This window comes from Giraffa tippelskirchi, chromosome 5 (assembly GCF_054371585.1).
Source record: "Giraffa tippelskirchi isolate mGirTip1 chromosome 5, T2T-mGirTip1v1.2.pri, whole genome shotgun sequence".
In the NCBI taxonomy this organism is placed as follows: Eukaryota; Metazoa; Chordata; class Mammalia; order Artiodactyla; family Giraffidae; genus Giraffa; species Giraffa tippelskirchi.
The window spans coordinates 111,672,774-111,699,758 of record NC_137279.1 but is presented as its reverse complement, the minus strand read 5'-3'; positions in this window follow the sequence as shown (position 1 = coordinate 111,699,758).

The window sequence follows — 26,985 nt, the reverse complement described above, 5'->3', positions numbered from 1 at the left end:
TCTTGTTGTTGGATATTTGTTTTAATCTCACTTAATGCCATAACAAACCACTTGTGGAATCTTTGTTCCTGACCAGAGATCAAGCCCTGAGCCTTTGGAGTGGCAGCACTGACTCCAAGACCCTAGACTACCAGAGAACTAACCCTAGGGAGTATCAAATAGTGAGAACTCACACAAAGGAAACCACTTGAATACAAGACCCAGCATCACCCAACCACCAGTAGCAGCCTGTGCAGGACACCTCATCTAAACAACAAACAAAACAAAAATACAAACTCAATCATCAGCAGACAGGATTACCACCTCACTCACCCTTACCCATCAGAGGGAAAATAAACAAACAAACAAAAACTCAGCACAAATCTCACCCTATATAAAGCTCACACAAACCACTGGGCCAAACTTAGGAGGGCAGAAACCAAAAGGAAGAAAGAATTCAAACTTCTTCAAGGAAAGAATTCAACTTTCCTTGAAACCTGGGAAAAGGAGACCTCAAACACAATAAATTAAAAAAATAATAATAATGAAAAGGAAGAGAAATACTACACAAATGAAGGAACAAACTAGAAACACAGAAGTCCAAATAAATGGAGAGGAAATAGGCAAATTACCTGAAAAAGAATTCAGAATAATGATAGTAAAGATGATCAAGAATCTTGAAAACAAAATGGAGAAAATGCACAAATCAATTAACAAAGACCTAGACGAATTAAAGAATAAACACACAGAGACAAACAACACAATTACTGAAATTAAAAATACTCCAGAAGGAATCAATAGTAGAATATCTGAAGCAGAAGAATGAATCAGTGAGCTGGAAGATAAAATGGTGGAAATAACTTCTGAAGAGCAGAATAAAGTAAAAAGAATGAAAAGAGCTGAGGATAGTCTCAGGGACCTCTGGGACCATATCAAATGCACCAACATTCAAATTATAAGGGTCCCAGAAGAAGAAGAGAGAAAGAAATGGTATGAGAAAATTTTTGAAGAGATTATAGTTGAAAGTTTTCCCAACATGGAAATTTTCCCAAAAGTAAATAGGCAATCAATCCAAGCGATGCAAAGAGTCCCATACAGGACAAATCCAAGGAGAAACATGTCAGGACCACATACTAATCAACCTAACAAAGATTAAACATAATGAAAGAATATTAAAAGCAGCAAGGGAGAAGCAACAAGTAACATACAAGGGAAACCCTATATGCTTAACAGTTGATCTTTCAGCAGAAACTCTGCAGGCCAGAAGGGAATGGCAGGATATATTTAAAGTACTGAAAGGGAAAAATCTATAACCAAGATTACTGTACCCTGCAAGGATCTCATTCAACATTGATGGAGAAATAAAAAGCTTTTCAGACAAGCAAAAATTAAGAGAATTCAATACCACCAAATCAGCTTTACAACAAATGTTAAATGGACTTGTATAGTCAAGAAACACAACAGAAGAAAAAAGATCTACAAAAGCAACCCCAAACAATTAGAAAATGGCAATAGGAACATATATATCAATAATTACTTTAAATGTAAAAGGATTAAATGCTCCAACCAAAAGACACAGATGGGATGAGTGGATACAAAAACAAGACCAATATATATGCTGTCTACAGGAAACCCACTTCAGATCTCAAGACATATATAGACTGAAAGTGAGAGTATGGAAAAACATATTCCGTGCAAATGGGAAGCAAAAGAAAGCTGGAGTAGCAATCCTCATCTCAGACAAAATAGACCTTACGATAAAGAAGATTGCAAGAGATAAGGAAGGACACTACATAATAATCAAAGGATCAATCCAAGAGGAAGACATAACAATTGTAAATATCTATGCATCCAACATAGGAGCACCTCAATACATAAGATAAACACTAACAGACATAAAAGGAGAAATTGACAGTAACACAATAATAGTAGGTGACTTTAACACCCCATTCACACCAATGAACAGATTATCAAAACAGAAAATTAATGAGGAAACACAATTCTTAAATGATACATTAGATGAGATGGATCTCATTGATACCTTCGGGACATTGCATCCAAATGTCCAAGAATATACCTTCTTCTCAAGTGTACATGGAACATTCTCCAGGATAGATCTTGGGGCACAAATCAAACCTCAGTAAATTTAAGAAAATTGAAATCATATCAAGCATCTTCTCCAGCCACAAAGCTGTGAGACTAGAAATCAATTACAAGAAAAAAAAAGTGTAAGAAACACAAACACATGGAGACTAAACAACACGTTTCTAAATAACCAACAGATTACTGAAGAAATCAAAAGGGAAATCAAAAAAATTCTAGAAACAAATGACAATGAAAACACGACAACTCAAAACCTATCGTATGCAGCAAAAGCAGTTCTAGGAGGGAAGTTTATAGCAATACAATCCTACCTCAAGAAACAAGAAAAATATAGAATAGACAACCTAACTTTACACCTAAAACAACTTGGAAAAGAAGAAAAAAAAAAACCAAAATTAGTAGAAGGAAAGAAATCATAAAGATCCAAGCAGAAAGAAATGAAAAAGAAATGAAAGAAATGATAGTAAAGATTAATAAAACTAAAAGCTGGTTCTTTGAGAAGATAAACAAAATTGACAAACCTTTAGACAGACTCATCAAGAAAAAAAGAGAGAAGAATCAAATCAACAAAGTTAAAAATGAAAAAGGAGAGGTTACAACAGACAATGCAGGAATACAAAGGATTATAAGAGACTATTATGAAAAACTATATGGCAATAAAATAGATAAACTGGCAGAAATGGACAGATTCTTAGAAATCTGTCCAATCTTCCAAGAGTGAACCAGGAAGAAATAGAAATTATGAACAACCCAATTACAAGCACTGAAATTGAAGCTGTGATCAAAAATCTCCCAAAAAACAAAAGCCCAGGACCAGATGGCTTCACAGGAGAATTCCATCAAACATTTAGAGAAGAGTTAATGACTATCCTTCTAAACTCAAAATATCACAGAGGAAGGAACACTTCCAAATTCATTTTATGAGGCCACCATCACCCTGATACCAAAACCAGACAAAAACAACACAAAAAAGGACAACTACAGGCCAATGTCACTGATGAACATAGATGCAAAAATCCTCAACAAAATTTTAGTAAACATAGTTCAGCAACACATCAAAAAGCTCATACACCACGATCAAGTTGGGTTTATTCCAGGGGTGTATGGATTCTGCAATATACACAAATCAATCAATGTTATACAACATATTAACAAATTGAAAGATAAAAACCATATGATAATCTCAATAGATGCAGAAAAAGCCTTTGACAAAATTCAGCACCCATTTATGATGAAAACTTTTCAAAAAATGGGCATAGAGGGAACCTATCTCAACATAGTAAAGGCCATATATGATAAGCCTACAGCAAGCATTATTTTCAATGGTGAAAAACTGAAAGCATTCCCTCTAAGATCAGGAACAATACAAGGGTGTCCACTTTCACCACTATTATTCAACATAGTTCTGGAAGTGCTAGCTATAGCAATCAGAGAAGAAAAAGAAAGAAAAGGAATCCAGATCAGAAAAGAAAAAGTAAAGGTCTCACTGTTTGCAGATGACATGATATTGTACTAGAAAACCCTAAATGTAGTATCAGAAAATTACTAGAGCTAATCAGTGAATTTAGCAAAGTTGTAGGATACAAAATCAATACACAGAGATCACTCGCATTTCTATATACTAACAATGAAAAATCAGAAAGAGAAATTAAGGAATCAACCCCATTCACCATGCCAACAAAAAGAATTAAATATCTAGGAATAAACTTACCTAAGGAGACAAAAGAACTGTACACAGAAAATTATAAGACACTAATGAAAGAAATCAAAGATTATATAAACAGATGGAGAGATATTCCATGTTCCTGGGTAGGAAGAATCAATATTGTGAAAATGACTATACTACCAAATGCAATCTACAGATTTAATGCAATCCTTATCAAATTACCAATGGCATTTTTCACAGAACTAGAACAAAAAATTTCACAATTCATATGGAAACACAACAGACCCCGAAAAGCCAAAACAGTCTTGAGAAAGAAGAATGGAGCTGGAGGAATAAACGTCCTGACTTCAGTTTATACTACAAAGCTACAGTAATCAAGACAGTATGGTACTGGCACCAAAACAGAAATATAGACCAATGGAACAAGATAGAAAGCCCAAAAATAAACCCATGCACCTATGGATACCTTATTTTTGACAAAGGAGGCAAGAATATACAATAGGGGCAAAAACAGCCTATTCAATAAATGGTGCTGGGAAAAGTGGACAGCTACATGTAAAAGAATGAAATTAGAACACTTCCTAACACCATACACAAAGATAAACTGAAAATGGATTAAAGACCTAAATATAAGACTAGAAACTATAACTCTTGGAGGAGAACATAGGCAGAACACTAGACGACATAAATAAAAGCAAGATCCTCTATGATCCACCTCCTAGAGTAACAGAAATAAAAACAAAAGTAAACACACGGGACCTAATTAAACTTAAAAGCTTTTGCACACCAAAGGAAACTATAAGCAAGGTGAAAAGAAAACCCTCAGAATGGGAGAAAATAATAGCAAATGAAACAACTGACAAAGGATTAATTTCCAAAATATACAAGCAGTTCATACAACTCAATACCAGAAAAAAACAACCCAATTAAAAAGTGGGGAAAAGACTTCAACAGAGATTTCTCCAAAGAAGACATACAGATGGTTAACAAACACATGAAAAGATGCTCAACATCACTCATTATTAGAGAAATGCAAATCAAAACTACAGTGAGCTATCACCTCACACTAGTCAGAAGGACCCTCATCAAAAAGTCAACAAACAATAAATGCTGGAAAGGGTGTAGAGAAAAGAGAATGCTCTTGCACTGTTGGTGGGAATGTAAATTGATACAGACACTATGGAAGACAGTATGGAGATTCCTTAAAAAAATAGGAATAAAACCACCATATGACCCAGCAACCCCACTCCTAGGCATATACCCTGAGGAAACCAAAATTGAAAGAGACGCATGTATCCCATTGTTCACTGCAGCACTATTTACAATAGCTGGAACATGGAAGCAACCTAGATGTCCAGTGACAGATGAATGGATAAAGAAGTTGTGGTATATATATACAATGGAATATTACTCAGCCATAAAAAGGAACGCATTTGAGTCATGTCTCATGAGGTGGGTGAACCTAGAACCTATTATACAGAGTGAAGTCAGTCAGAAAGAGAAAGATAAATACTGTATTCTAACACATATATATGGAATCTAGAAAAATGGTACTGAAGAATTTACTTATAGGGAAACAATGGAGAAACAGACATAGAGAATAGACTTACAGACATGGGGAGAGGGGAGGAGAGGGTGAGATGTATGGAAAGAGTAACATGGAAACTTATATTACCATATGTAAAATAGATAGCCAATGGGAATTTGCTCTATGGCTCTGGAAACTCTAACAGGGGCTCTATATCAACCTAGAGGGTTGGGATGGGGAGGGAGATGGAAGAGAGTTTCAAAAGCGAGGGGACATATGTATACCTCTGGCTGATTCATGTTGAGGTTTGACAGAAAAACAGCAAAATTCTGTACAGCAATTATCCTTCAATAAAAAATAAATTTTAAAAAGAACACAAAAAAAGAAGAAAAATAATAATAGTACTGGCTGAAATATGGGAAAATAGCTCTCTTGTATTATTGTATTATTGTTGGAAAACTAAAGTAAATAACCTATGTAGGGCAAAATTTATTAATGTGTATCCAAAGCATTAACAATATGTTTTCCCTTTCATCCAGAAATTTTAGTTTATTAGGAACCTAAAGAACCCGCCTGCCAATGCAGGAGATCTAAGAGATGTGGGTTGAATCCCTGGGTCTGGAAGATTGCCCTGGAGGTGAGCATGGCAACCCACTTCAGTATTCTTGCCTCAGGAAACCCATGGAGAGATGTGCCTGGTGGGCTGCAGTCCATAGGATGGCAAAGAGTTGGACACGACTGAAACAACTTAGCACACAACATCCAAACTATGTAATCTGGCAAAGTGCACAATGAAATATGAATAAAGACTGCTAGCTTCTCATAGTGATAGTTTAGGTTATTTGGATCAAACTCTCTCATAAAAACAACTAAAAGTAAAAAAAAAAAATTATATTAAAAAAAATTTTTTTTAAGCCATAAGTGAAGGGGAAAAGGAACTCATCCAATAAAGCAAAAAATGAAATTCCTTTTTACCTGCAAGTACTTGCCAATGCTGGAAAATTTAAACTTTGATTTTAGGAGTCTTATGATGCAAGATGATACGGAAATCCATTTCCAGGGTTAGATCAATAAGAAGTCTAAAAAAAAAAAAAAAAAACCCCTCTTCAATGAGTCAAGATTTCAAAAGATACTGTTCCCTGGGAAAGAGCAAATCAGAAGAAACTTGGCCTTTACACAGTTTTGTTTGGTTTTTTCCAACTGGCTTCACATCACTTCAGGTGGTCAGGAAAATATAAATATTTGAAATTGGTTCAAAGTAATCCCCAGAATGGTGACATACCCAGGCATCAGACAGAAGCAAATGCAAATTCTCTCTGGAGGAAAGCAACTTTATCCTATAGAGAAAATTATGTTTACAAATATTTACTCAATAACAATGACCATAACACAGTAAAAGATAACCAGGCAAAGAAAATAAGACATAAAGAATAAAAATAGGAAAAAAAACTAAACATTTAATGAAGGGAAAGGACTCACAAAGCCTTCAGATACTGCAGTCTTTGACACAGAGTATAAAACAACAATGTTTACTGTGTTTAATGAAATAAAAGAAGAGCTGAAAATATTTTCAGGTAATAGGAAACTATTCAAAGTAATTCAACAGCTAAAAAAGAACAAAGTAAAACTTCTAGAAACAAATAACAACCAAATTTAAAATTCGGCTACTCAAGAGCAGATTAGGATAAACTGAGAAAGAATATATGAATTGAAACAGAGATGAAGCAAGTTATATAAAAAGAAGCATATAGACAAAAAAGTGAAGAAGGTAGAACAGATAGAGAGTTATGATGATATACTAAACTTTATAATAGATTAGAGTCTCAGGTGAAGAGGAGATACAGTAGATGTAATATTTGAAGAGATAAGAGCTAAGAATTTTCCTCAAACTGAAAAATCCATCAGTTTACAGATCTTCAAGTTCAAATTCCAGTCATTAAAAATGGAAAGAAATCCACACATAGATACATCACTTGTTTTTCGCAGAAAATGTGAGACAAATCTAAAATCCTAGAGATTTAAGAGAAAACTGCAGAGTACCTAAAGGTCTTAGGAGAGCAATATTTTCTCTGGGAAAAAGCTACAGAGGAGACATATGTCTCAGAGAAGATTACCAAAATAGTAAATAGAATAATCGACAAGAAACCAGTGATTTCCAGGAAAAAAAAAAGTCTCCAATGAAAATGAGGTTTATAAAATCCTTTTGTATGACTGTCAATTTCAGTTTGTGTAGCCCAAGACGGATGGGTCATGGTGGAGAGGTCTGACAGATTGTGGTCCACTGGAGAAGGACATGGCAAACCACTTCAGTATTCTTGCCTTGAGAATCCCATGAACAGTATGAAAAGGCAAAAGGATAGGACACTGAAAGATGAACTCCCCAGGTCAGTAGGTGCCCAATATGCTAATGGAGATCAGTAGAGAAATAACTCCAGAAAGAATGATGGGATGGAGCCAAAGCAAAAACGATACCCAACTGTGGATGTGACTGGTGATAGATGCAAAGTCCGATGCTGTAAAGAGCAATATTGCATAGGAACCTGGAATGTTAGGTCCATGAATCAAGGCAAACTGGAAGTGGTCAAACAGGAGATGGCAAGAGTGAACATCGACATTCTAGGAATCAGCGAACTAAGATGGACTGGAATGGGTGAATTTAACTCAGATGACCATTATATCTACTACTGTGGGCAAGAATCTCTTAGAAGAAATGGAGTAGCCATCATGGTCAACAAAAGAGTCCAAAATGCAGTACTTGGATGCAATCTCAAAAAAGACAGAATGATCTCTGTTCGTTTCCAAGGCAAACCATTCAATATCACAGTAATCCAAGTCTATGCCCCAACCAGAAACGCCGAAGAAGCTGAAGTTGAATGGTTCTATGAAGACCTACAAGACCTTCTAGAACTAACACCCAAAAAAGATGTCCTTTTCATTATAGGGGACTGGAATGCAAAAGTAGGAAGTCAAGAAACACCTGGCGTAACAGGCAAGTTTGGCCTTGGAGTACAGAATGAAGCAGGGCAAAGGCTAATAGAGTTTTGCCACGAGAATGCACTGGTAATAGCAAACACCCTCTTCCAACAACACAAGAGAAGACTCTACACGTGGACATCACCAGATGGTCAACACCGAAATCAGATTGATTATATTCTTTGTAGCCAAAGATGGAGAAGCTCTATACAGTCAGCAAAAACAAGACCAGGAGCAGACTGTGGCTCAGATCATGAACTGCTTATTGCCAAATTCAGACTTAAATTGAAGAAAGTAGGGAAAACCACTAGACCATTCAGGTATGACCTAGATCAAATCCCTTATGAGTATACAGCAGAAGTGAGAAATAGATTTAAGGGACTAGACCTGATAGAGTGCCTGATGAACTATGGACAGAGGTTTGTGACATTGTACAGGAGACAAGGATCAAGAAAATCCCCATGGAAAAGAAATGCAAAAAAGCAAAATGGCTGTCTGAGGAGGCCTTACAGATAGCTGGGAAGAGAAGAGAAGCGAAAAACAAAGGAGAAAAGGAAATATGTTCTCATCTCAATGCAGAGTTCCAAAGAATAGCAAGGAGAGATAAGAAAGCCTTCCTCGGTGATCAGTGCAAAGAAATACAGAAAAACAACAGATTGGGAAAGTCTAGAGATCTCTTCAAGAAAATTAGAGATACCAAAGGAATATTTCATGCAAAGATAGGCTTGATAAAGGACAGAAATGGTATGGACCTAACAGAGGCAGAAGATATTAAGAAGAGGTGGCAAGAATACACAGAAGAACTGTACAAAAAAGATCTTTACGACCCAGATAATCACGATGGTGTGATCACTCACCTAGAGCCAGACATCCTGGAATGTGAAGTCAAGTGGGCCTTAGAAAGCATCACTACGAACAAAGCTAGTGGAGGTGATGGAATTCCAGTTGAGCTATTTCACATCCTCAAAGGTGATGCTGTGAAAGTGCTGCACTCGATATGCCAGCAAATTTGGAAAACTCAGCAGTGGCCACAGGACTGGAAAAGGTCAGTTTTCGTCCCAATCCCAAAGAAAGGCAATGTCAAAGAATGCTCAAACTACCGCACAATTGCACTCATCTCACATGCTAGTAAAGTAATGCTCAAAATTCTCCAAGCCAGGCTTCAGCAATACGTGAACCGTGAACTTCCAGATGTTCAAGCTGGTTTTAGAAAAGGCAGAGGAACCAGAGATCAAATTGCAAACATCCGCTGGATCATCGAAAAAGCAAGAGAGTTCCGGAAAAACATCTATTTCTGCTTTATTGACGATGCCAAAGCCTTTGACTGTGTGGATCACAATAAACTGTGGAAAATTCTTAAAGAGATGGGAATACCAGACCACCTGACCTGCCTCCTGAGAAATCTGTATGCAAGTCAAGAAGCAACAATTAGAACCAGACATGAACAATGGACTGGTTCCAAATTGGGAAAGGAGTATGGCAAGGCTATATATTGTCACCCTGCTTATTTAACTTATATGCAGAGTACATCATGCAAAATGCTGGGCTGGATGAAGCAAAAGCTGGAATCAAGATTGCCGGGAGAAATATCAATAACCTCAGATATGTGGATGACACCACCCTTATGTCAGAGAGTGAAGAACAACTAAAGAGCCTCTTGATGAAGGTGAAGGAGGAGAGTGAAAAAGTTGGCTTAAAGCTCGACGTTCAGAAAACTAAGATGGCATCTGGTCCCATCACTCCATGGGAAATAGATGGGGAAACATTGGAAACAGTGTCAGACTTTATTTTTTGGGCTCCAGAATGACTGCTGATGGTGACTGCAGCCATGAAATTAAAAGACGCTTACTCCTTGGAAGGAAGGTTATGGCCAACCTAGATAGCATATTTAAAAGCGGAGACATTACTTTGCCAACAAAAGTCCGTCTAGTCAAGGCTATGGTTTTTCCAGTGGTCATGTATGGATGTGAGAGTTGGATGGTGAAGAAAGCTGAGAGCCGCAGAATTGATGCTTTTGAACTGTGGTGTTGGAGAAGACTCTTGAGAGTCCCTTGGACTGCAAGGAGATCCAATCAATCCATCCTAAAAGAAATCAATCCTGGGTGTTCATTGGAAGGTCTGATGTTGAAGCTGAAACTCCAATACTTTGGCCACCTCATGCAAAGGGTTGACTCATTGGAAAAGACCCTAATGATGGGTAGGATTGGTGGGAGGAGAAGGGGATGACAGAGGATGAAATGGTTGGATGGCATCACCGACTCGATGAACATGGGTTTGGGTAGACTCCGGGAGTTGGTGATGGACAGAGAGGCCTGGCGTGCTGTGATTCATGGGGTCGCAAAGAGTCGGACACGACTGAGCGACTGAACTGAACTGAACTGACTCATAAAACATGCAATCCAAATTTTTTAAAGTTTTATAATTTTATAATACTCTCCAGCAGCAACCAGTATTACCATATCTTTGTTTTATATGCATTTCCCAATTTTACAACATTAAACCATGAGGTTAGAACCAAATGTAGTAGACTATTCATTTCTACTTCTTTCTCATTGTGTAGCTCTAGTCTGGTTAGAAGAACTAGTTCACCTTTGGTGTTGAACTCTGATTAAGTCAATCATGTTAGTTTATTTCCCTAGGCAGTTGTCCAGAAATCATGAGTAGGCCATTTATTCCATAGCACTCTCTACTGACAGTTTTTGGTCCAGAGGTAGGCCTAGAACTTAAGTTGATCCTGATTGGACAGAAGAATTCTTGTTCTGTGGTTTGTAGAGTCACTTTTTCTCTGTTCTTCTGGATGTTTACAATGAAGCACATGGCTGTGATTACTACTACGTCTATCTTTTTTTTTTTTTTTTTTTTTTGCACCACGGCGTGTGATGTGCTCGTGGTCTCTTCCCTGTTGTTTTATTTATTTATTTATTTAATAAATTTATTTATTTTAGTTGGGGGCTAATTACTTTACAATATTGTAATAGCTTTTGCCATACATTGACATGAATCAGCCATGGGTTTACATGTGTTCCCCTTCCTGAACCCCCCACCCACCTACATCTATCTTAAGCCTGTGAAGAAAGCCAGCCTAAAGATGGAAATAACACTGAGTACAGCAGAACTATGGACAAAGTTACTCTGACTCTTTTATGCAATCGTGTGTGTGTGTATGTGTGTGTTCAGTAGTGTCCAACTCTTTGCTACCCCATGGACTGTAGCCCACCAGGCTCCTCTGTCCATGGCATTTCCCAGGCAAGAATACTGGAGTGGGTTGTCACTTCCTGCCCCAAGGGATCTTCCCAGCCCAGGGATGGAACCTGTGTCTCTTGCATCTCCTACATTGGCAGATGGAGTCTTTACCACTAGCACCACCTAGTACCACTGAATCAAATCACCCTGAAGATTGTCCAACCTCTGTACTTTCTGTTAATCAAGTTTATACATTTTTGAAAGAAAACGAAAAAAAATTTATATATATATATGACACAGATATTAACAAGAGCACTTCCTAAAGTAACAAATAATAACAATAGTACATTATTTAAATAAATGATGAGACATTCATATAATGAAATAAAAATCAGCCAATAAGAATATCGTTGAAATATATTTATTAATATGTAAGTTTATAAATGTTACATTAAATTATTATAAAACAAACAGAACAATATTACCTGATTTTTGTAAGAATATGTGTGGTGTGTATGTGAGTGCATGTGTGCTAAGAGAGGGAAAATAGAAAGAAAAAAACATGAAAGGATATACATCAAACTATTAACAGTAGTTGTTATTAGGTGATGGAATATGGTAACTTTATTTTTGTCTTAAAATTTTAAAAAGCCTAGTCTCTTTTCAGTCCATCTGTGACTTCACAATTTATTTTTTATTTTACAAAACAATGGGGTGAAATTTCGTGTTACACAGGTCAATCCAATGCTAAGTTCTGAATTCCCCTGGCATCAGTTCTGACTTTCAGACTTGTTATTTGATTTGTACATATCATTATCATTTGCATTGCTTTATAGTTAACAAAGCTCTTCATCTGTATTGTTACAGTTTTCCATTGTGAAAACAGAAAAAAAAATAATGACTTGACCAAAAACCTCCAGCGGTATTTAGAGCTTATCTCTTTACACAGCATTAGGGCTCAGAGTTTTAGTTCCTATAGGCAGTTAAATATGTCTTAATACTTTCCCTTCATCTGTAATTTTCTATTTGGGGCATATGTTTTTAAGTTTTGATTTTATTTTCTTTTGAACCAGAAACATAGTAAACACTCAACAATGCTTGATTTTGGATGTTGTGGTTTGATGCTGTTGATAATTGGTACTGATATTACTATAATGATGTTGACTGCTATTCGAGATAATGGAAGCCAATGATTTCCATTGTTATCTTGTTGCTCAACTTATTATGCTCCACCTTAGCATCTTATCTACAATGTCTTTTGTGTAGTTTGTTTACCTCTGTTCTTGAAAAATGTTCTTTCTCATCAGTCTTTTAATGATTAGCGTTTCAAGATTATCTCTCAATATTAAAAAATTCTATTGGAAAGAATGGAAACAAGAATAATTCATAATAAAGAGGAAAAAATAGCAGTTGGATCTACTTTGTTGGCTACTCAGAATTAAAAGGTGCTCAGAAATAAACAGCTCCACTAATTGTGTTGCTGTGTCACATCCAGGTTTCCTAGCAGTCATTCTCCCTTTCTTCCTAATAATTACAGAACTTTCGCTCCTGCCAAAAAAATTTTAGCAGGGCAAGTGACTACCAAGTTAGAATCAACATTTCCAACTATATAAGTAAAATAATGTGTTCAACTTTCTCGTCAAACCCTTAAAAGGAAATTGCTTGCTTCACTTTCTCCTTTTCCTGATATTACCTTCTTCCTCTTTTTTCCTATTTCCTTCTTCCAAGAATATGAATGTGAGTATTTGGGCTATATATCTACCCTGAAATAATGAGAGAAAAGTCAAGATCATCACAGAAATCTCAGTCCTAAGATTCTGGGCCATTTAATCGATGCCAATATTTGCTTAACTAACACTTCTAGTTATATGAGAAAAGCAACATCCAAAACTTATATAACCATTATGTAGATAATAGCTAAACACCATTCCTAACTGATCCATGAAAGAGCAAAGAGAAGGTAACTCTCACTGAAGAAAAAAAGACAAGATAAACTTCCTTCAGCAGAAACAGATTTTGCTACCTATTAGTTATCTGTTGCTATAAACATGCTGTATAACAAACAGGAATTAAGCTTCAGTGGCATTAAATAGGAAATATTTATTGCTGATGAATCTGGAGCCTATTGGAAGTTGGCTAGGTGGCTCTGCTAGTCTTGGTTGGGCTTGCTCACATGTCCAAGGATGGACTGTTTTTTGACTGATCTCGCATGCCTCATATGAGTTGGCTTGCGTGAGTCTCTGCTCTACCTGCTTATCATCCTCCAACACAAGAGTCCTGGCATGTTCTTGTGTTAGCGTCAAAGACACAAGGGTAAACTCAAGTGCACAAGCACCTTTGAAGTCTATTTGCTAACAACTCATGAGCCTAAGCAAAGTAAACAGCCAGGCCCAGATTCAAGGATTAAAATAGAATAGCCATGGACTTCCCTGCTGGTCCAGTAGTGAAGACTCCACTTTTCCACTGAAGGGGGTCCATGTTCCATCACTCGTCGGGGAACTGAGATACCACATGCCATGTGGTGCAGGCCCCTAAAAAGAATAGCCAGAACACAAAGGATAGCACTATGTAAGAATAAAGCATTTGTTCATTTAGGAATGGAGATAGTAACTCAGATTATCTCTACATTGGTTATTTCTTGGAAGTTAGGGAGAGGTACCATTGTGCTCCCTGAAGTTACTAACTTTGCCAGACATTTTTAAAGCAGCTGAGATCAAATATCTACAAAGAGATATGATCACCTTGCATGTGTGCTAAGTCACTTCAGTCATGTCTGACTCTTTGCAACCCTATGGACTATAGCCCTCCAGGCTCCTCTGGAGGGAGGATTCTCCAGGCAAGAATACTGGAGTGGGTTGTCATGCTCTCCTCCAGGGGATCTTCCTGATGCTAGGATCAAACCTGTGTCTTGAACCCATGTCTCTTATGTCTCCTGCATTGGCAGGTGGGTTCTTTACTACTAGTACCACCTGGGAAGCCCTATGATCACCTTAGGACATTGCAATTAAGTTAGGATGACTTTGATCGCAATTGCAAGAAATACCAATCCAATTATCTTAACAAATAGTACATTAAAGAAGTGGATATAGGGTAGAGCAGATAATCTGAAAGATCTTCCACCTAAAAATGTCTGTGTATGTGTAAGCTCTACCCCATTTCAACTTCTTTAATATGTTATTAGTTAAGATATTAACATCTAGAAATGCCTAAATTCTAGATTAAAACAACAACACATTCAGGTGCGTGACTGAGCTCAAAGAGAGGAAGAGGAAGAAGGTAAAAACTAGGGGAGTGAGTGTTGAAGTCACACCCACCCTCGAGGCATTTACCAATCTCAGTAAATAAGACACTTGTTTTTTAATGGCTACTTGAGGCCGAGGAATAAGGTTTTGGGCCCAAATGAGGTACAGTTTGAACTTGGGTCTCAGTTTAAAGTCGAAACCCTATCTGTCCTATACATACAGTGAAAGAGTGGATTAATTCAGTTCAGTTCAGTGGCTCAGTCACGTCTGACTCTGCAACCCCATGAACTGCAGCACACTAGGCTTCCCTGTCCATCACCAACTCCCGAAGCCCAAGAAAATGAAGTCTCTCACCGTTTCCATTGTTTCCTCATCTATTTGCCATGAAGTGATGGGGTCAGATGCCATGATCTTAGTTTTCTGAATGTTGAGTTTTAAGCCAACTTTTTCATTCTCCTCTTTCACTTTATCAAGAGGCTCTTCAGTTCCTCTTCACTTTCTGCCATAAGGGTGGTGTCATCTGCATATCTGAGGTTATTGATATTTCTCCCAGCAATCTTGATTCCAACTTGTGCTTCATCCAGCCCAGCATTTAACATGATGTACTCTTCATATAAATTAAATCAACAGGGTGACAATATACAGCCTTGACATATTCCTTTCCCAATTTGGAACCAGTCCACTGTTCCATGTCCAGTTCTAACTGTTGCTTCTTGACCTGTATACAGATTTTTCAGGAGGAAGGTGAGGTGGTCTGGTATTCCTATCTCTTGAAGAATTTTCCACAGTTTGTTGTGATTCACACAGTCAAAAGCTTTCGTGTAGTTAATAAAGCAGAAATAGATGCATTTCTGGAACTCTCTTGTTTTCCTATGACCCAATGGATGTTGGCAATTTGATCTCTGGTTCCTCTGCCGTTTCTAAATCCAGCTTGAACATCTGGAAGTTCACATACTGTTGAAGCCTGGTTTGGAGAATTTTGAGCATTACTTTGCTAGTTTGTGAGATGAGTGCAATTGTATAGTAGTTTGAACATTCTTTGGCATTGCTTTTCTTTGGGATTGGAATGAAAACTGACCTTTTCCAGTCCTGTGGCCACTTCTGAGTTTTTCAAATTGCTGGCATACTGAGTGCAGCACTTTAACAGCACCACCTTTTAGGATTTGAGATAGCTCAGCTGGAATTCTATCACCTTCACTAGCTTTGTTCGTAGTGATGCTTCCTAAGGCCCATTTGACTTTGCACTCCAGGATGTCTGGCTCTAGGTGAGTGACCACACCATCACGGTTATTTGGGTCATGAAGATCTTTCTTGTATAGTTCTTCTGTGTATTCTTGCCACCTCTTCTTAATATCTTCTGCTTCTCTTAGGTTCATACCATTTCTGTCCTTTATTGTGCCCATCTTTGCATGAAATGTTTCCTTGATATTTCTAATTTTCTTGAAGAGATCTCTAGTCTTAATGTTAATTCTTATTTAAATGTTTGGTAGAATTCACCTGTGAAGTTATCTTGACATGGGCTTTTATTACCTGAGATTACTGACTCAATATTCTTATTAGTAATAGAACTGTTAAGGTTTTCTATTTCTTTATGGTTTAAACCTGGTATGCTGCATGTCTCTAGGAATTTGTTAATTTCTTCTAGGTGTTCAATGTATTTGTGTATGATCATTCAGTGTAATCTCTATAATATTCAAATTAATGGGGCTCAATTATAACAATACTTTCATTTATAATTTTATTTGAGGGTTTTTTTCTGTTTTTTCTTGGTAAATCTATCTAAAAGTGTATTTTGTTTCATCTTAAAAAATAGCACTTAGTTTTCTTAATCTTTTCTATTATCTGTTTAGTCTTGATTTCATTTATTTTCACTCTAATCTTTGTTATTTCCCTTCTGTTACTAACTTTGGGTTTAGTTTATTCTTTATCTAGTTCCTTGCGATATAGTTTATTTAGATTTTTTTTTCTTAACATAGGCATTAATTGTGATAAACTTCCTTCATAGAACTTCTCTTGTTGCATCCCAAAGTTTGATATGTTGTATTTTCATATACCTCAAGATATTTTTAGCTTCTCTTTTATTTCTTCTTTGATACATTGGTTATTTAGGAGAATGTGGCTTAATCTCTGCATTGTTTTGAATTTTACAGTTTTCTTCGTGTAATTGATTTCTAGTTCTGTACTGTTCTGGTCAGAAAAGATGCTGGATGTGACATCAATTTTAAATTTATAAATATTTATCTTGTGGCCTAAAATATGCAGTATCCTGGAAAATATTCCATATGTGGTTGAGAAGATTGTATAGTATGTTGCTGTTAGGTGTAGTGTTCTGTTATATGTCTTTGGTCCATCTTTCTAATGTGTAGTTTAAGTCCAATATTTCCTTATTGATTTTTCTGCCTGAATGATCTATCCATTGTTGGCAGCTACCTTCACTTTTTAAAAATTCTTTTTTCTCTTCTGATTGAGTAACTCAACTATTCTGTCTTTGAGTTTACTGATTTTTTCTTCTGCTTGATCTAGTCTTCTATTGAGCCCCTCTGTTGAATTTTTCAATTCAGTTATTGTATATTTCAGTTCTGTGATTTCTGCTTGGTACTTTTAAGTGTTTTGTATCTCTTCATCAAAATTCTCATTTTGTTCATGCATTGCTCTCCTGACCTAAGTGAGCAACTTTATAAATATTATTTTGAACTCTCTATCAGGTAAATTGCTTGTCTCTGTTTCATCAAGGTCTATTTTTGGAGACTTATCTTTTATCTAGGGTATATTTCTTCTTTTCTTCATTTTCCTCTACTCTCTGTGTTGTTTTCTCTACATCAGATAAAAGTGCCTCTCTTCATCTTGATAGAGTGGTCCAGTGTAGATGAATCTTGTCTAACCAAAGTTTAGATAGACAAGTCTCCTGCTTGCCTCTCAAATTTTCAATTGTACTAGCTGCTGTCCTGGAGAAGGCAATGGCAGCTGGTGTACAAGTTTATTCTTAGTACATCCCCATACCTGAGGGTGTGCCAAGACACATCAGCATCCCAAAGGAAAGAATCACATTCAACATCTAGATACAAGCTGATTGGAATGCTCCTCTGGCAGTAGCAGAGAAAGTAGGTAGTTGAGCTCCTTCCAAGGAAGAAGAAATTGGGAGATAGGGTGATTTTGTCTGTTTTCTCTGTGCCCTGCCCAAGTGTATAGCTGCAGAGTTCTTCTGCACCTATTAAGAACTGCTTCTTTGTTTACCATAGTTCTATGTTGTGTTAGTTGCTCAGTCATGTCCAGCTCTTTGTCATCCCATGGACTGTAGCCTCTGTCCTTGGAATTCTCCAGGCAAGAATACTGAAGTGGTTTGCCATTCCCTTCTCCAGAGGATCTTCCCTACCCAGGGACTGAACCCAGGTCTCCTGTGTTGCAGGCAGACTCTTTACCATCTGAGCCACCAGGGAAGCCCACCATAGTACTATGGGACTTATGGATTCAAACTCCATTGGCTATCAGAGCCAAGAAATCCAGAGGCCCTTCTCCCAGTCAGCAGCCACAAGATCAGGGATGCCAGATATGAGTACACGCTCTTTGGAGTGGGCTAAAGAGAGAATGCAGAGAAAGTGTGCAGCATCTCCTCCAGTTTCTCCAGAGGACCATAGCCAGCTCCCACATGCATGATAAATTAGAAGCCTGATCCTCAGGTAGAAGCTCTTAAAGTATTCAAATAGAACTTTTTCAGGAAAAGACTAGAAGTAGTTTTGCTGCCTCCTCTGTGTTGAACCCTGGAGAGAGAGCCATGGTGAGTGCTTGTACCTGTTGACAACTGCTTATTTGTTTGCTATAGTTTTGTGGGTCCTATAGATGCAAACCTTGTTGGATTTCAGAGTTAAGTGTTTTGGGAATCTGTCACTCAGGTTGGTATCTTAAAAGTGAGGGGGCCCTAAATATGGGGTCCAAACCCTTAATTATTCAGGCAGAAGTTTGGAATTGGGGCTTTCCTCTCAACTGAGGAGGAGAGTGGGGCTTATGGCAAGCATGTGTCTCACTCAGCTTTCCTACCTGTTTTACTGTGGTATTTTCTCATTCACTCAGTATGTAGGAGTCACACACTTTGCCTTTGGATTTCTTTCAGAGGTAATTGCTCTCTGTGTAGTAGCAGAACATTCAGTGTGTCCATAGGAGAAATGGGGTTAGGAGCCTCCTATGCTACCATCTTGATTGACCCCTCTTTCTCTCAGTCTTCTTTTAAAGTAGTTATGCTTTTATCTCATTTTATTGACATTATCTGTTTGTACTTAGCCTCCCTAATTTGACTCTAAATAACCTGAAGGCAAGGAATGTACCTTCATAATTTCCCATCTGCAGTACCAAATTAGTACAGAGTACATTTAGTCAATAAATGACTAGATGTCAATAAACCAGACTAGATGTCAATAAACTAGACTTTATCTAGTCAATAAACCAAATGGAACCAAGAAGACTAGTAATCATGTAGATAAATAGGTCCCTTTCTTCTGAATCTTTAAGCATGATATCTGGAAAACAGCTTGAGCGAGATAAATTTTGAGTGAGTGAACTAGAGCCACGGTTCCCAAGAAAGCCTTTTTTTTTTTTTTTTAAGTTGGAAAGAAACCACTAAATAATTTATGTAGGCTCAAGGAGTCTCCCCAAGAGGAATTTTCCTGTTGGTCCTGTGGCTAAGAATTAATGCTCCCAATGTAGGGAACCCAGGTTTGATCCCTGGCCTGCAACTAAAGATCCTACATCCTATAACTGAAAAAAAAAAATCCCATATACCATAACTAAGATCCAATCTAATAAATAATTAAACATTTTTTAAAAAAGGAGTCACTCTGAGAAATAGCTCTGTTTCTTCTTTCATCTCACAAGAAAAACAGTAGGAAGTAAAGATGAAGAGGAACTTTGAAATAAAAAGCCTTATAAAGCAAAAAGAGACCCTCCTCATCTTTTAACTATTGTCCACAAGTCACTTAAAAGTCCTAAGAAGGTAAATTAATACCTTTTCTTTTCACAGGTTATGAACAGATAAGTGAGACTAGACTGGAGCCATCTATCAACAGAGTCTGAAGCCCAAGTGCTAGAGCAGTTCACATTCCCCACTGTTCTTCTGGCCTCAAGCAAAGATTAACTTTGCTATGAGGCTCAGACAATAAGCAAAATAACCTATGAAGAATTGGAGTTGGAGTTTATACATATTTTAAAAATATCTATCTTCACTTAAATTTTATACAATTCAAGTAATTTATTTCTTTAGTATTCACATGTCTGTTTTAAAATGGTGCTAGTGGTAAAGAACCCGCTTGCCAATGCAGGTAGACTTAAGAGACGTGTGTTCTATCCCTGGGTGAAGAAGATCCCCTGGAGGAGGGCATGGCAACCCGCTCCAGTATTCTTGCCTGGAGAATCACGTGGACAGAGAAGCCTGGCAGGCTACAGCCCATAGGGTCGCACAGAGTCAGACACAATTGAAGCAAATTAACACGCACAAGAAATAGGGTTGTGTGGTACACACTCCCTCTGTTTATGTCTGCATGTGGGGAGGCTTGGTTAATTAGTCACTGCTGTAAGTGAGAGAGTGAAAGTCGCTCAGTCATGTCCGACTCTTTGCGACCCCATGGACTTTACAGTCCATGGAATTCTCTAGGCCAGAATACTGGAGTGGGTAGCCTTTGCCTTCTCCAGGAGACCTTCCCAACCCAGGGATTGAACCCAGGTCTCCCGCATTGTAGGCAGATTCTTACCGGCTGGCCTCAAGGGAAGCTGAGAGTATAGCTAATATTGCTGCCTTAAACCCATTTTGTGTGACCAAGCAGCCTGCAGGGGCCCTGAATTGACTCTAGCCCTAGATAGCACCTTTACAGTCACAAGTAAATGTAAGATCCTGATATGACTCCCCTAGTCGCCTTTGGGCTGGCCTTCCTCCTGTGCACCCCTTACATAAGACACCCCACAACCCTCACCAAACTCCTGCTGTTTTTGGTTTGAACTGACCAGTGTGGACTTAGGCAGGGAACACCAGTTCCACCTGTAGACCCTGATAAAGGCATGTGCCCCAGGTCACGCCATGTTCTCTCTGCCTGAATCTTGCCTTGCCCTGCTTGAATGGCCCGTTGAGGTATCAGTGCACCCCTTCCAGGACCTGTGAGCAATAAACTTCTCTATTTCAATTCCCTTGTGGTCTTTCTTGAACTGTGGCCCAGCAACCAGACGCCCAGGGCTCTACTTAGCAAATGCCCATTTAACAAAGTCACAATAGTCACACAAGTACCATTTTCTCCCTGAGGGCAAAGTTCTTAAAGAAAATAACCAGCCCCTAAGGGCTGGCCTTAAGAATCCAGTCACTTAGAATAACTGCAAACTTCATGGTAACACTATAGAATTTTGTTTTCATTATTTCCTGCAAACAGTTATTATCTTCTTTGTACCAGTTATTATCTGTGTGGAGATATACATAGTATTTACACTGGATACAGTAGAAGACAAGACAGAAGACATTTCTGCTCTTGTAGGATTATAGTCTTAAGAGGGAGATGGTCAACAACCAAGTGAACAAGAAAAATGAAATGAAGTAGTGATACCTGACACAAAGAAATAAAAACAGGCCATAGTCTAGACAGAGTCAACAATGACAGTCTTTGAGACAGAAAGGGACTTGCATTTCCAAAGGGATGGAGACAAGACAGTAAAAGAGAAAAAGTAATAGGCAGCCAAATATATAATTAGTTTTCCATTATATCCACCATGTCACCTTCCCAATTGTGTTGAACAGCCGAACTTAACACTTAGGCTCAAACATGCTCTTATTTTAACACTTTTTATTTTCTTTTTAGAAATTTTCACCTTTTTTAGACTTACAGTATGTAGACATTATAATTTAAATTCTTCTTGAAGTCAAAGGATCAGCCTTGTAATTGCTCATTGTGCTGTAGTATATGACTTGAGTGCCCAAAGCATTTAGCTTTGACTAATCTGTACCAGCTGCAGAGCATATCTGAAGCTTGCATTCTTGAATAAATTTGCATCATTGGCATGTTTTTCAAAAAATAAGTATCTGTACTTTTTAAAAGTAGAAAATGGTTTCACAACCTCTTAGAAATTGAGAAGTGGTCTTTTTGAAAAATAACTAGCTAGCTTAAATACTAAATCAGGTTTCTCCTAAACAACTTGTCTCTAACTAATCTTTGCTGGGTTTTTTTTGCAGTGGTCTTTGACTATTTTAGGTATAAAAAGGTGAAATTGAAATTTTTTTAGCATCAGTAACTTCTTCCGTCCTTGGTGGCTCAAACGATAAAGAATCCACCCACAATGCAGGAGACCCAGGCTCAATTCTTGGGTTGAGAAGATCCCTTGGAGAAGGGAAAGGATACCCACTCCAGTATTTTTGTCTGGAGAATTCCATGAACAGAGGAGCCTGGAGGGCCACAGACCATGGGGTTGCAAAGAGTTGGACACTTTCATTTTTCTCAACTACTTCCATTACCTAGACAGCCTCAATTCATATTCTAGAGCACCGCCTTTCACTTAACAGGGCCACAGTATCATTTTGTGAAGATTGGAGGAAGGGGCTTGATAAAACAGAAAGAACATTTTATATGAAGTCAGACATTTGCTTATATATTTATTCATTCATTAGTATATGAATATTTATTAAAAATCTTACTATGTGCTGGGCTCTGAGGTAGAGTAGTGGCTAAAAGAGATATGCTCTGTCATCATGAAGCTTTTAGTCCAATTCCAGTTTTCTAATATCTGCCTGAGTAATTCTGAACAAGTCATTTCACCTCTAAAAGCCAGGATTTCCTCATGATTAAAATAAGCAATATGTAGAAGGGTTGTAAGTATTTCAGACACTAGCATAGGCTTAGCACAATGCCTGGCATACAGTTGTTACTTAGTAGATTTCAATAAAGACATCCTACCCAGAGACCCCATATATTCAGATATTTGTTTATTTGTGAGTTGAAATAGTGCAAAGACCAGGGTTTCAGGAAGTCTAGGTATTAGCTCATAAAAAAAGTATTTCTGTTCTAAAGAACAAATGAGGTAGTTTCAGTTTATTGATTATTTTATTATTGTTTAATTTGTTATACTTATTGGATAGCTGTATTAATTTTAGTTTGAGCTATTATCTCCAGTTTGTTAATACCTATAAATAAATGATAACTTTAATTCCATAAGGTTGCCACTGACAAATGTGCATTTCCTAGAACAGGACTAACATTGGTTACTGTTTTTAATCAACAACAAGCATCCAAGGTGACACATGTTCCTTAGAATCCTAATTAATGGCTTTGGCAATAGATGTTTACTACCACCAATGCTTGTTTCAGAGTTTACCAAAACTACATAGTCAGGACAGGAACAGTAATTTTTCTTCCTGAGGATAAAAAAAATTGAATATTTCCTTCAAAAAGTTATTAAAGACCTAATGTAAGACTGGAACTATAACACTCTTAGAGGAAAACATAGACAGAACACTCTTTGGAAACACAGACAAGATCCTCATTGATCTATCTTCTAGAGTAATGGAAATAAAAACAAAAATAAACAAGTGGGACCTAATTAAACTTAAAGGCTTTTGTAGAGTGAAGGAAACTATAAACAGGATGAAAAGACAACCCTCAGAATGGGAAAAAATAATTGCAGCGAAACAACTAAGAAACGATTAATCATCAAAATATAAAAGCAGCTCATAGCATTCAATATCAAAAAAACAAACAACCCAAACAAAAAATGGGTAGAAGACCTAAACATACATTTCTCCAAAGAAGACATACAGATGGCCAACAAACATGCGAAAAGATGCTCAACATTGCTCATTATTAGAGAAATGAAAATCAAAACTACAATGAGGTATCACCTTACACTGGTCAGAATGGCCATCATCAAAAAATTTGGACACTTTGGGTAAGGAGAGGGTGGGATGATTTGAGAGAGTAGCATTGAAACATATACATTTACCATATGTAAAATAGATAGCCATTGAGAATTTGCTTTATGATGCAGGGAACCCAAATCCAGTGCTCTATGACAACCTAGAGGGGTGGGATGGGGTGGGAAGTGGGAGAGAGGTTCAAGAGGGAGAGGATATATATATATATATGACTGATTCATGTTGATATATGGCATAAACCAACACAATATTATAAAATAATTATCCTCCAATTAAAAATAAAATTTAAAAATCTACAAACAATAAATGCAGGAGAGGGTATGAAGAAAAAGGAACCCTCTTGTTCTGTTGGTGGAAATGTAGATTGATATAGCCACTGTGGAGAACAGTATGGAGATTCCTTTTAAAACTAGGAATAAAACTACCATATGACCCAGCAATTCCACTACTGGGCAAGTATGTTCACTTGCTCAGTTGTGTCGACTCTTTGTGACCCCTGTGGAGTGTGGCCCATGAGGCTCCTCTGTCCATGGAATTTTCCAGGCAATAATACTGGGGTGGACTACCATTTCCTCTTCCAGGGGATCTTTCTGACTCAGGGACCAAACCCACATCTCTTGCATCTCCTGCATTGGCAAGCAGATTCTTTACCACTGTGCCATGTATACCCTTAGAAAACCATAATTGAAAAAGACATGTACCCCAGCTTTCACTGTAGAACTGTTTACAATAGCCAGGACATGGAAGCAACCTAAGTGTCCACTGACAGATGAATGGATAAAGAAGTTGTGGTGTGTGTATTCAATGGAATATTACTCAGTCACAAAAAGGAAGGAATTTCAGTCAGTTCTAATGAGGCGGATGAACCTAGAACCTGTTACACAGAGTGAAGTAAGTCAGAAAGAGAAAAACAAATATTATATATTAACACATTATATATTAAATCTAGAAAAATGATACTGATGAACCTATTTGCAGAGCAGGAATAGAAACAAAAACATAGAGAACAGACTTGTAGACACAGTAGGAGAAGGAGAGGGTACGATGAATTGAGAGAGTAGCTTTGAAATATACAGTAGTGTATGTAAAAATGGATAGCTAATGGGAAGTTGCTGTATAACACAGGGAGCTCAACCTGGTACTCTGTCACAACCTAGAAGGGTGGGAGAGACGTTCAAGAGGGAGGGAACTTATGTACACTTATGGCTGATTTTGTGGAAAATTCTTAAAGAGATAGGAATACCAGACCACCTTACCTGCCTCCTGAGAAATTTGTATGCAGGTCAAGAAGCAACAGTCAGAACTGGATATGCAACAACAGACTGGTTCCAACTCGGGAAAGGAATATGTATGTCAAGGTTGTATATTGTCACCCTACTTATTTAACTTATATGCAGAGTACATCATGTGAAATGCTGGGCTGGATGAAGCACAAGCTGGAATCAAGATTGCCGGGAGAAATATCAATAACCTCAGATATGTAGATGACACCACCCTCATGGCAGAAAGCAAAAAGCAACTAAAGAGCCTCTTGATGAAAGTGAAAGAGGAGAGTGAAAATGTTGGCTTAAAATTCAACATTAAGGAAGCTAAGATCATGGCATCCAGTCCCATCACTTCATGACAAATAAATGCAGAAACAATGGAAACAGTGAAAGACTTTATTTTGGGGCGCTCCAAAATCACTGCAGATGGTGACTGCAGCCATGAAATTAAAAGATGCTTCCTCCTTGGGAGAAAAGCTATGACCAACCTAGACAGCATATTAAAAAGCAGAGACATTACTTTACCAACAAAGGTCCACCTAGTCAAGGCTATGGTTTGTCCAGTAGTCATGTATGGATGTGAGAACTGGACTATAAAGAAAGCAGAGCACTGAAGAATTGATGCTTTTGAACTATGGTGTTGGAGAAGTCTCTTGAGAGTCCCTTGGACTGCAAAGAGATCAAACCAGTCCATCCTGAAGGAAATCAGTCTGAATATTCATTGGGAGGACTGCTGCTGAAGCTGAAACTCCAAAAGTTTGGCCACCTGATGCGAAGAACTGACTCATTGGAAAAGACCCTGATGCTGGGAAAGATTGAAGGTAGGAGTAGAAGGGGATGACAGAGGATGAGATGGTTGGATGACAGCACTGACTCGATGGACCTGAGTTTGAGTAAGCTCCAGGAGTTGGTGATGGACAGGGAAGCCTGGAGTGCTGCACACCATGAGGTCGCAAAAAGTCAGACATGACTGAGTGACTGAACTGAACTGAACTGATGGTTGATTCATGCTGTTGTATGGCAGAAACCAGCACAACATTGTAAAGCAAGTACCCTCCAATTAAAAATAAAAGCTTTTTTAAAAGAATCATAATTAAAGTAGAAGCTTAACACAAAGCAAGGGAAAAGAGATTTCCTCTAAGTTAACTTGGTTTCATGTAATTTTCAAAACAGCACCAATTCCCCACCAATGTTACTTGGGAAATGCCCATGAGCACGAATGTCAGGAGACATTATGGATTTGCCCACAGAGGGACTAAAGTTTACAAAGAGGAAAGAGGTGAAAAGGTGGAGTCCAAACTTGACTGGCCTCTAAAGGTTCATATGGAAAGACAGCTTCAACTCTTTTTTTGTCAATTTCACAGGGATGTGTATTTTTGTATAAAAGCAGTATTCCACATGTTTATGCCAGTTCTGTGAATCAAAGGGAGATGGACATTCATTGTGTCTGTGGTCTGGCTCCCCCAAAGTTTAGGTGGAACTCTCTCAGGCACTGACTGGTAAAGCTTATCTATTCTACTCCTGTATATTTAAGTTTTCCCTGTTTTGAATCTGTCCTTTGCTAGATGAGGTCAGAGATAACATAGCATACTAAATCCCTTAGCATACTAAATCAGTTATCAGTTTAGGAACAAAATCAAACTTTTGTCTGTCTGGTTGACCAACTGTTCATCTGAATTAATCAGCAGCTGTCAAGAGGCAACAGGTCTTATCAATAAACCAAATGTTGGCTGAACTGTTTGGTTAATTCATCGACTACCAAATTCCCTTTCAGACAGGGCCTGAGTCATTATGTCTTCCCTTGCTTTTTTGTTAGTGGAAACTACAGAACTTCTGATTATTTACTGAATATTTGTGTTTTTACTTTGCTTTGTGATAAGCCTCTTCTCTTTCTCACTAGCTTGCATCATGTATGTCCTGGGGGAATGGAATACTTTCCAATTAGGAAAAATATTCAGTGATTTTAGTCTCCTTTAATTGTCTTCGTAAGTTGTTATCATTGAACATCTGCAAATGAAGATGTCTTCCTAAGAGAGCGCAGTAACTGGGCTGGCATAATTGAGAGGAAGGAGGAAGGAAAAAAGAGAGAGAAGAGGAGAAGGGAGAGAAAGTGTCACCATTTATTAAACACTTATTTTGGACCCAGCTCCGGGCCA